The sequence below is a fragment of the Oryctolagus cuniculus genome, chromosome 12 (genome assembly GCF_964237555.1).
Source record: "Oryctolagus cuniculus chromosome 12, mOryCun1.1, whole genome shotgun sequence".
NCBI classification, from domain to species: domain Eukaryota; kingdom Metazoa; phylum Chordata; class Mammalia; order Lagomorpha; family Leporidae; genus Oryctolagus; species Oryctolagus cuniculus.
Genome location: NC_091443.1, coordinates 52,333,992 through 52,342,234, shown reverse-complemented (window position 1 = coordinate 52,342,234; position 8,243 = coordinate 52,333,992).

Below are 8,243 nucleotides of genomic sequence, written 5' to 3'. Positions count from 1 at the left end.
GTCACAATGATGTGTTCTACTGCTCTGACAAGAGTACTAGGTGGTCTGTATCAAGTCCAGGTCACCTACAACAGCCCATGGACTTCACAACAGTCTGGGGATGCCTGGGGCAGAAGGGAGTCCCAAGAGGTGCCTCCTGGCCCGCCCCTCCCTGGCTAGGGCCCCATTTGCCCTCCAGACCCAGCCCAGTGTTCCACCTAAGCCAGCCCATTTGTGTTGGAGTTCCTGGAACTACTCATGGTGGATGAGGAGTCTACAGCAGTAAAGTCAGGCAGAACTGTGTGCTCCCCACAGCTCATTAAATACCCTGTCCCGCCTGAATCCAGGTGGGCCTAGGCAGGCACTGCTGCCTACAGCCTGTTCTCCCAACTCCCACTCATTCTCTGGATCCCAGCTCAAACACTCCTTATGCAGGGAAGCCATCCCCTGACCCTCCAGACTAGACTGAAGCCTCCTGTTCTGTTTCTCCCTGGCACACTCAACAGCCCCTTCTGTAAAACTCATAAACTTGTGGTTACTTAATTAATGTTCTTTCCCTCCATGGTCCATAAGCTACATAAAGAGAGGGGCATGTCTGGCACACAGTTAATATTCAGTGATTGTTTTGATCAAGCCAAGAGATGTGAGATAGGCCAAGTGTTCAAAACAGTGTACCAGTCATTACCTCCCATGTCTGCTCCACGCTGGCTGACTCCAGCTGGGCCTAGGATCCTACATAATACGACGCCGGTCCTGATGAATGATGAATGAATGCTGGCTGGCTGGCGTGAACCCCCGGGGATTACTACAAAGCTCTGCTCCCAGCACCCTGTGTCTGCTGACTGAAGCTCGCTGAATGGAGAAGGCAGGGATTCAGAGCTTACTACATGCCAGTCACTAGGCTACAACAGTAAAGAAACATGGTGCCTGTCTTTATGGGACCTACAAGTCTACCTATTAGACACACTTAATCACATTATTGTGTAAATCAACATAAACTGGAAAGTGCTGCCCACAAGAGACTGGGAACACCTCCTGCAGCAGTGACACTCAGCTGAGCCTACAGCGAAGGCAGAGGAAGGAGTGAATTTGGAGGTGACAGGAGGTTGGTAGGAATCAGCTCACATGTACTCTTTGGCCACATGAGTAATGTGTTTATCCTAAAATGCCATGGAAAGAAAGGAATGAGGCTCAGGATTGGGTGGGATTGTGTGATCGAATCAGATCGGGATTGAAAGAACCGTGTGGCTGCTCTGAGGAGCTGGACAAGAGTCCCTCCCTCCACAGCTGTGAGGCTATTGCACTGGAGTGGGCTGGAGATGCTAGTAGTCTGGACTCTGGTAGTAGTTAGTAGACACAGAGCAGAAAGACACGAGATATGTAGGAGGTAAAACGGAAAGGGCTTAATATTGACGCAGTGATGCTGTACCCCTTGAAGAACAGGCCAGGTGAGGCAGTGCTCGCCAAACCAGCTCACATAGCAAAACAGCCCGGTGGGTATCTTTTATTTAAATATTGATTCGTGAGCAGTATTCCTCAGAGTTTGACTGAGTAAACCTCAGTGAAATGTGACCATGGAATCTGCATTTTGACCACCTGAAATGTGCTCCTAGGGAACAGCACACTCCCTAGGGGATTCTGATGCCCTGCAGGCCCTGGGCTACCTCTGAAGCTTGACCCAGAAGGTCAGTGTGGAGAAGTAGGGCCCCTGCCCCTGAAAGTTCATCCAGCCTGCTCCAGAATCATTTCTCTTTAGGTGGTTACACAACACCCTGATCTGATTTTCCCAAACACAACACAACACAAACACATTTCTTAGAAGCAGGTGCAAGAAGAGTCTGAAGAAGGTCACTCAAAGGGCCCTGTTCACACACACTCTGTCCAAGTCCTAACATTCCAGGATGGGCTAAGAAAGACCACTACGTGCAGACTACCTTTCCTGCTGGGCTTTACAAGTATACAATGACACGCTGGCGCCGCGGCTCACTAGGCTAATCCTCCGCCTTGCGCCGCCGGCACACGGGGTTCTAGTCCCGGTCGGGGCGCCGGATTCTTTCCCGGTTGCCCCTCTTCCAGGCCAGCTCTCTACTGTGGCCCGGGAGTGCAGTGGAGGATGGCCTGAGTACTTGGGCCCTGCACCCCATTGGAGACCAGGATAAGTACCTGGCTCCTGCCTTCAGATCAGCGCGGTGCGCGGCCGCGGCGGCCATTGGAAGGTAAACCAATGGCAAAGGAAGACCTTTCTCTCTGTCTCTCTCTCTCTCTCACTGTCCACTCTGCCTGTCAAAAAAAATAAAAAATAAAAATAAAAATAAAAAGTATACAATGACAGTTTAGGCCACAAACTCAAGCTTGTCAAAGACCTAGTCCTTTAAAAGGGGAGATTCCACAGACAGACACAGAGGATTGTGACTCAAGACCTGGGAGGTGCTGCACTGTTCAATGGCAAGCAGGAAATGTGCTAAATTTAACCTCTTCCTTGGAATAGACACCAAAATACATGTGCTAAAAATGCAGTCTGGTTCCATTGCCAATAGGGCAATGAGATCCTGGTGAATACCTCTCTCCACTCTGACACATCAGCCTACTAAGCCCACAGCTGCAGGTGCAATCATGGCCAGACAGGTAACAATCCTACTATTCACTAATAACAAACACAGTGTCCAACAACTAGGGCAAAACATTAACTTCTGTCATCACGCAACCTTTCAATCCATACAGAGTCCTGCTTGGGTGGGGTCTAGAGGGTCCCGTCTCTCTTCTTCTCTCCTCCCTCAGGGTCCTGGTCTATCTTGCAAAAGCCAGCAAGACTCATGAGATAACATTTAAAGGTAAACCATCTCTTCTCTTGCTAATGTTAATTGTTTTTCTTATTAAAAGTTGAACATTATGCTAGAAAGATCTGTATCACCTGTAACACCACTCTTTACCAAGACAAGCCCAGCCTTCCACTTTAAATCATTCGTAGGCAGAATACTAAGGAGGATGTGTTGATGCTAACAGGCACACACAGTCCTTTCCCAAACCAGGAAGACCCTGTCCCCTGGCTGGCAACTCTGCAGCCCCCACCTTGCCAATGGTTGGTACTCTTCCTACATGGAGTGTCCTGAGCCTGACATACAGCTTATACAACTCCATATTTTAGATGATACATCAGAACAAATTACTCAACCGCAAGAAACCTGGGACATGCTAGTAGCTGAAAAAAAAACACTGAAGGACACAGGGTTGCAGATGACATTTTATCTCCTCTGCTTGGAGAGTCTAACTGGAAAAGAGTAGAGTATGTGACCAAACAGCTGACAACATGTGTAGTGTCTGGGAATAAGATTTGGGGAGAGCTCACAACTTATAATAGAAGATTGTTGGGCCTCAGCCGGCGCCGTGGCTCAATAGGCTAATCCTCCACCTTGCGGCGCCAGCACACCAGGTTCTAGTCCCGGTTGGGGCGCCGGATTCTGTCCCGGTTGCCCCTCTTCCAGGCCAGCTCTCTGCTATGGCCAGGGAGTGCAGTGGAGGATGGCCCAGGTGCTTGGGCCCTGCACCCCATGGGAGACCAGGAAAAGCACCTGGATCCTGGCTCCTGCCATCGGATCAGCGCGGTGCGCCGGCTGCAGCGGCGGCCATTGGAGGGTGAACCAACGGCAAAGGAAGACCTTTCTCTCTCTGTCTCTCTCTCTCACTGTCCACTCTGCCTGTCAAAAAAAAAAAAAAAAAAAAAAAAAGATTGTTGGGCCTCACAGATTTTGAGGTAACTCACACAAAAACTTGGTACCACATACTTCTCAAAATTTTTAAAGAAAGAGAAATGAAAGTGTACCAATGAAACTACAAAACCACGTGTTATACCAGTGGTTTTCCCAGTGGTATGCAGACTGGAGCTGGTTCATGACAAAGTACTTCTAGTCTATAATGAACTATATAGCACTTTTTTCAGTAGTTTTAATTCTGAAATTATGTCCTCTCCTACCTTTTCAGAGCTAAGCTATTATTCTTTCATGAAAAGTTCCTGATATTCAGGTTGATGGGAGGTAGGAGAGAATGTCATTTTGTTATTGTTGCCAAATATCCAGTTCAGGAGTTTTCTCTCTGTATTTTTAATTAATATTAGTAAAATTCTGAAGTCTTAGAAGTGCTCCAATACAGAAGACTAGAGTGGGAGAGAAACTCAAATTCTGCACAAGAAGATAAATAGATGGGTCGTGTGGCCCTCATGACTGGCAGATGACTGTGGAAATATACCAAAGTTGGGACCAAGAGGTGTGTGTTCTGCTCACGTCCAACTTCCTGTTGGTGTGTGGTGCTTGTGGCCTTCCTCGACTAGCTGGCAATATTGTGTCCTTTAAGGGATTTTCATGATGGCAAAGTGGGCTTCAGTCTGTGGCTACAGGCAGGTGGCAGTTACTTCTTGCTAGAGGCCTGGAGTTCCTGGAAAAAAAAGCCCCCGATAAAACTGAACACTGAGATGTTATCTACTGGAGAAACAAATGACCTCGTGAGTCCAGTGATTAGAGACCTTGAAGAGACAGCTGCACCACTCCCTGGATTCAGTGAGCTAACTTTAGAAAGATACTGATTTGCAATCAGAAAATCAGGAGAAGGAAGCTTTACGGAGTGGCTAGGACACTGTGGGAGGAGACTAGCACCTGATGGTATCCAGCACTTGCATCCATGCCACTGCACCAGGGCTCAGTTTCATTATCATGTCTCATCACTTTCCTGAGGAAGCAGCAACGTAAAGGAGTAGTCCAATCTCAGGACTGGACAACTAGCCATCTTTATATGGCTTCTAATACAGCTTCCAACAGAAGCGATTTCCCACTTGGTCTTATCATAGAATACCTCCAAAGCTGGTTGGAGGAATTGCCATAGGACCCCAAAAACTGGGTCTGTTTGTTATGGAGACTGAGGTAGTGTAAGAATGTAACATCTGCAGTGTGTGGAGCATGGAGCTGGGAAGCTGTCAATCTCCAAACTCTCCAAAGGGTTAACAGAGGTGAATCTTACAGATCAAAGTGGGGGCTGAGGAGTGTGCGATACTCTTATATGGAGGCTGCTCCACAGTGCTCATGTCCTTCCTTGGATTGGTCAGCGACAGGAGGCAGGCATGTTCTAAAGGTGCTGTGATGACAAAGTGGGCTCCAGCCCATCAAAGTCTACAGGTAGATTGGTTACTACTTTGTTTGATCAGGGGTTGAAATTGCTGTAGAACATCTCAAAATAGAACTAGAGGTGGGATGTTAGCCATAGAGGTGACTACTGAGTTCTGTGTCTCACTATCTGGAGTCCTTCTGGGCCAGCCTGACCCTCCTACCACTCCCTTAATTTAGTGAGTTAATCTTTAGTAAGGAGTTGACTTGCAATAACCACAGTGAAAATAGAGGAACTGTATGCTGACAGAAAGAGGCTAGGGCCTGATATCAAAGGCATTAGGGATGGATGGGGGCTCCACTTCTGTCTTGAGCTGGAATGAGTATGGAAGTGGAAGCAAGTACACATCAGCTAAGGGACACTTTGCACGAAAATACACTTTGTCTCTAGTGTCCATTATGCCCACGTGTGAACCCACGATCCTTTCCTGACACTCACTGCCCCTCAAGGAACTCTCTGTGCCCTCAGACTTCTTTCTCCATTTATTTTCTTTAAAAAATTTTTTGTATTTACTTACTTTATTTATTTGAAAGACAGAAACAGAGATCCCATCAGTTGGTTCACTCCCCAAATGCCTGTGACAGCTAGGACTGGGCCAGGCCAAAGATGGGAGCCAGCTTTGGGTATACTAAGTAGTATATTTATTATACTAAGTACACTTTCTGCCTCCCAGAGTGTGCATAAGCAGAAAGCTGAAACTGAACGCAGAGCAGGGACTCAAACCCTGGCACTCCAATACAGGATGCGGGCATCCCAAGCAGTGTCAACCACGGCACCAAATGCTTGCCCCTACCCAGCTGTTTTAAGTGAAACATTGCCTGTAGAGGGAATGTGCGTCCCGAGGCCATCTCAGAGGCCTATAGGGAAGCACAGAGCCCCAGCTTCTTCCTCTCCACGAATGTGACCTTACATGCCTGCTCTTTAGGCCCACAGAAGTCTCTCTAATCTCACAGTCGCTGGGCCTTACAGCCTTAACTGCTTTGCCAAATGAGCAGCAACAGTGAGCTGCCTCCTTGCCACACGTGCCCTGGACAAGTCCTGCCAGCCAAAGGGGCTCAGTCTTGGGGCCTGGAGTTTACTTAGAGAAGCGGAGTCTTTAGCACAAGCAAGACCTCCTCAGTTTCTTCAGCTCTTACCTTGGCCTGTAAAGCTCCCAACTAAATTCTTACCTGAGCTAATTTTTGCCACCTATTACTCACAGGGTCTACGTACTCTGGGAGGACTGTCCATCCGCCTATACTTAAAAACGTTATAAGAACTCCCAATGTTATAAGAACTGAGAGAATGAATGGACAGACGGACAGCAGCCAGACCAAGAGGACAATGGGGCTCTGACTCACAAACCCTGAGGCAAGCAGCCAAGAAGCCAAACCACAGCGCTGGCAGCAGTTCCCCAGACAGTCAGGACTTGGTCACAACTGCCAACTTCCTTCTTTCTTGTCTCCCTTATCCCCTTCCGCACTTCTTTTCAACTCAGAATCAGAGAAAACCAAATATCCCCATGTTCCTCTAACCAGTCATGTAAGATGCCCTGCTTCTGGCTAACCTACCTCCAGCTTGTCCGTGCCAACAATCTCCCATCAGAATACACCTGAGCCCTGCCTTTTTCCCACTTCCCTGTCTGCCTTTCTTCGAGCCTCTGCCAAACACAAGCGATGGTGGCTGACCCCCTGCCCCCGGTTTAGCCAGTTCTGAATAAAGAGACTCTGTTCTCATCTGAGTGGTCTTCATTTATTTCCACAGACCTCTACGGAGTTCCCTGAGGGGTGTAGGTGTCCTTCTGGCCAGTTCTATATGGAGCCTGGGGGTTGATTCAGGCAACGTGAATGCTGCAGCATTAGAGGCTGGGGCGGGGGGCAGGAAAGAAAACCTCAAAAAGCTTCTGCTGGCATTGAAAATGCTGATCTGAACCGTTAGCATAGATGGTGCCAGTTAAGCAGCCCAGGAAGTGTTTGGGCACCAGAAACTCAAACTAAGAGTTCAGTTAAAAACAGATTCTTCGCAGTCTTATGTAGCCAGAAAAGAGGAAGCTCTCATTATGCTTAGCGTAAAAGGAGAGAACTTTATAGCCAAGCTACTTTGCAGGTCACAAGAAACAAAGTCCTTCCCAAGGTAGCTCAGTGAAAAGGAGTTGGACTGATGGATACAGGCAAACCTCACAGAACACAGGAGCAGAACCAAAACTCCACCAGAAGTTGTCAGCTATTCTGTGTCTCTCCAGCTAAGTGGCCTCCCACCCTTCTCTTCTTTCTTGACACATCAGCTCCATTCTCTCTGATGGGCAGACTGTTTCCTCTAGGTACTTTCTGGCCTGCACGTGGTCCCTTTCAAGTCCAATTGAGTTTTTGAGGGGAGCATCGGTACAATCGATGATTCTGTTCAATTAGATTCTCAAAACAGAGATATGTTCACAAAGTTTCTATGTCCCAGCCAAGCCAGCCAGGTCATAGGTCACTGGCCCAGCAATGGACTGTGACTTCAGATTACCCACCCGTAGCTAGGGGACCATGGCCTTGTCTTACAGAAAGATGTAAGTTTGCTGGATGGTTTGAGCATGTTCTTTTATGGAAATATTATTAAACAACACACACTATATACACCATCACACTCACGACTATAAGGAAAAACAAGGAATTGCAGGTTATGACAGTGGTCTAGGTAATAGTGAAAGTATTCCTTGAAAGATTACTGGAGGGGCTGGTGTTATGGCAGAGCAGGTTAAGCTCGTTGCCTGTGCTGCTGAAATCCCATATGGGTGCTGGTTCAAGTCCCCACTGCTCCATTTTCTTTTCTTTTTTATTTTTAAAGATTTATTTTATTTATTTGAAAGAGTTGCAGAGACAGGTAGATACAGAGAGAGAGGCCTTCCATCCGATGGTTCACTCCCCAGATGGCCGCAATGGCTGGAGCTGTGCCGATCCAAAGTCAGGAGCCAGGAGCTTCTTCTAGGCCTCCCATGCAGGTGCAGGGGCCCAGGGACTTGGGCCTTCTTCTACTGCTATACCAGGCCATAGCAGAGAGCTAGATTGGAAGAGGAACAACTGAGACATGAACCAGTGCTCATATAGCATGCCAGTGCTTCAGGCCAGGGCTTTAACTCGCTGTGCCACAGC